We start from the raw sequence: 4,046 nt of genomic DNA, 5'->3' as shown, positions 1-4,046 counted from the left end.
CGAAGCCATACGGAAGTCTTTTTCCATGGCCTCTCCAAACTCCTCCCATGCCCGAGTTTTTGCCTCAGCAACCACCCGAGCCGCATGCCGCTTGGACTGCCGGTACCCGTCAGCTGCTTCCGGAGTCCCACAGGCCAAAAATGCCCGATAGGAAAGTTTGGCAAAAAAGTTTAACAAACATGATGATGGCACATGCCCAGTAACTACCAGTTATGTACCCCGTAAATAACAGTTCTGTAGCTTGTGAACACCAGGAGTATACTCCATAAGCACCTTGTTTATACCAGGTCCATACCTGGTACTTGCTGGCTACATACCCAGTAATTACCACGTATGTACCCCGTAAGAAGCAGATATGTACCCTGTAACTACCAGGTACTTACCTGGCAAATACCATGTATGTACCCCATAAATACTAAATATGTACCTTGTAAGTACCAAGTATGTACACCATACTTATCAGTTACGTACCCCTGTAAGTACCAGCTATGCATCAAATAAGTAGCACTTATGTCCCTAGTAAGTACCAGATATGTGCATGGTAAGTACCAAACAGCATCATGTATTGCTACAGATTTTTTTTTTTCAAGGTAAAAATGTTCAAATGTGTCCTTTATATTTTTACTTACAGAAACATTAAAATAATATACAGCTGTTTTAAAACTCCACATTAAAACTGCTCAAATGGGATTTGGTGGAAAGTTTCATGTCCAGACAGGCAATACCTGCCGGTCTTTAAAGGCTCAAATGCCCCTTTTACACAGGCTCTAAAGGTCCCAGCTCCACTCTACTCCGCTTGCTTTGCGCGCGTTTCCATTGGCATTTTTTCTAGGCCGGCCCTCCTTTTTTTGGTCCCTGCTTCGGAGTAGGGACAGCCGGGCTGGCCCTGCTTTCCTTGGTGGCGCAAGCTTAGCTCCTGTTAACACATTAGTCGTGGGTGTGACCAGATCCAAGTATAAAGAGCGAATGGTAGGAATATAAACAACAGTGATAGCTTACCCTACATCGTTTATGCCATCTGTCCCCAAGCTGAATGCGCTGTAAAGCCTGAAACAGCTGTCCTACTCCGCGCAACAATTGCGGCATCCAGAGCATTTCTTCCACTGCACCTCTCTTCCTGAAGTCTCAGGAGAATCCCCATAAGTTTAAAAAACAGCAACAGCACAGGGCCAACGTTTCCTCATTTTCATAAGCTCATCAAAGGTTTTCTCACATTATATGAGTAAAAAGAAATTTAGCTTTAGCATCTTCTGAGAGTTCATATATTTGGCCTATTTTTGAAAGAGTTATTTGAGCTTGTGCTTGTGCTGTTGTCTTTAATTTAGATGACTATCCATCAATCTCATATAACACTACATTTTCTTTGGGAATCATATTGTTCAATAGTTTTCTTGAATTCTTCAATCAACTTTTCTGCAGATCTTATAATTCCTTTTCCCCTTCCCAACCTTTCAGAAAGTGCAGGGTACACCATTGTATCTCCAAGTGAGGTTGCGAATTTTGTTTAGAAATAGAGCTAACACTGAATAATAGTTTTCAAAAAATCTCATCTTCAGCATATACTAATCCTCCGACTAAAGCTATTCTAAGTATTCGTATGCCATTTGCTGCAACTCCTCCCCCACTTAGGCATTTTACTTTAGACTTATAGTTTTTATTCTTCAACTTCATCTGACATATGAAGTCCATCCTTGGTTCATTTTGGTCTTACTGGCTGATGACTGGTCTAGCAGTTTCAGACTGTCATGGTTCAGATGCCTCTCTCTTGCCGGCCTTGTAGAGGGGTCAGGGAAATGCCTCTAGCTCAACTCTCTGGACGGTTCCCGAGCCGTCCACCCAAATTCTGGCTCATGTGTGGGGGCGGTTCCAGAATTCACCAAACTCCATAAAGAAATTACATGTTTAAAAGGACAATTAATCCACTCTCCCATAAAATCACAGCCATCTTCACACTCCAAACCCAAAGTGACTCAGCCTGCCAAGTCCGCCAAGTCATCCAAGCCTGCTGAAAGATACCCAGTGATGGTTTCAGCATCCCCAGTGTTGGTCTTAGTGTCTCCAGTGCCGGTCTCAGCATCATTAGTGCCGGTTTTAGCATCTCCAAGATCTCTTGCCTCAAGCTCCTAAGGGATCTCTTGTTCTCCACTGGCCTTCGTCTCAGTGGAGATTGGCGGTGCTCCATCTGCCTTTTTCTCAGTGGGGGTCAGCCATGCTCCACCTTCCTGTGTCTCTGTGGGGTTCGGTGACAATGACGCTCTACCTTCCTGTGTCTCGTGGGGGTCGAGAACAATGCCTCTCATCAGGCCACTCCAGAGGGGGTTTGGGTTGACGCGTTTCACCTGGCCTCTTCAGAAGGAGTCAGCATCGATACTACTCATCAGGCCACTCTAAAGGGGGTCCATGAAGCCGCCTCCTTTTTCTTTGTCTCAATGGGGCTAAATAACCTTATCTCCAAGTCCGATTCCATGCCTCCAAGATCCCACGCTCCTGAACCTCTGGGGTTACCCGCCTCTAGGTTTTCTTGCTCCTGTGTCTCCAAGGAGGTCCAGGAGAACTGGTCTTGCTCTAATGTTTCCATGTTATACACATGGACACCTTTCTCTTGCCCACTTTCAAGAGGGTCCAGGAGGACACCTCTCTCTCACCCGCCTCGTAGAAGGTCCAAGAAGACACCGCTCCCTGGTCTGCAAAGAAGAGCGTCCAGGAAGACGCCTCTAGCTCAACTATCTGGATGGTTCCTGGGCTGTCCACCTGAACTCTGGCTCCTGTGTGAATGTGCTCAGGGCCATTCTTTTGAGTTCTTTTGTGTTGACCTGTTTTTGTTCAATACCCAGGATTTTTGCCGGTTTTTAGTTTGTCATTCGTGTTTGTTACTTCTTGCCCCCTGTCCTTTGATTCCCCCACACATATTGTCTCGAGACAAGTGTTTGTTTTTGTTTTTTGGACTTCAGGAGCCATCCTTTAGGGGGATTCTGTTATGGTTTTGAGTTATTTTTCTGTATTTTATGTTGTCATTCCTGTGTTGTGGGTTTTTCTTGTCTATGTGATTTATTACTTCATTATGAGTCTGGATTCGTTCAGCACTCCTATTACTTTGACAGTCTCCTAATAAGATCAGATAAACTGGTGCGTTGTCCTTTCTCCATTGTTTAGGTTCACTTTCCCATATTTCTCTCCATTTGCAATTTCTGAAAAGCTTTGACCTCTAAAGGTGAAGGTGTCCTGTGATTAAGTTGACAAGGATTTGGTATTATAAAACTGTAGTCCAGTGACTCTGAAAATTAAAAACAAGCTTTTCAAAAATACTTTACAAATTGGAAAACAAAACTATTGCAACATTTTCTTTTTACATTTTTTTAATACACAAATTACTGGCTTACAAACAATTTTTTTCAGAAAAAAAATCATTATGTCCAGGGAAGACTGAAGAGGTTAAAATATAAATATTAATCACAAATTATTTAGGTTATTACCTTCTATTTTCTAGGCTGGCTTTTTGTTGATATCCACTATTTTAAAAAACAACAAACAGTCTCATAGCAGCCCTTGAAGAAACCACCTGAACTTGATCTACACAGACACAAAAGGTTTCTGCTTAGTGGGCTACAGATATGTTTTGCTTTATGGTGATAATTATACTAAACCAACAAATGCTTGTGGTGTTCATATCATTCAATCAATACTGACCAATTGTTACGTATTTGATTAGTTAGATATTTTTGACATATTTATATTCATCCATGAAATAATTTATTAGGTGCTTGATAGTTTCCATAGTTCTGTGTTTTGCTACCTTTGTTGAACTATTCACAAAAACTCTGTTGAAAGAGCTGTATTAATGGTAAACATGATGTTTCTGTCCTATTGCCCTTGTTTTAAGTAATCTCTACTAAATCAAACAGAAACCAAAAGAACTTAAGACATCTAGATGAAGGAATGTTTAGTTGGCTAATTAGATGGAAACAGCCAATCTTTTCACTTTGGCAATCACTAAAAATCATTCAACATTACTTTAAAAGTAATCATATAAATTAAATGAGCATCAA

This window comes from Kryptolebias marmoratus, linkage group LG2 (genome assembly GCF_001649575.2).
Source record: "Kryptolebias marmoratus isolate JLee-2015 linkage group LG2, ASM164957v2, whole genome shotgun sequence".
NCBI classification, from domain to species: domain Eukaryota; kingdom Metazoa; phylum Chordata; class Actinopteri; order Cyprinodontiformes; family Rivulidae; genus Kryptolebias; species Kryptolebias marmoratus.
This window is presented reverse-complemented; position numbering follows the sequence as displayed.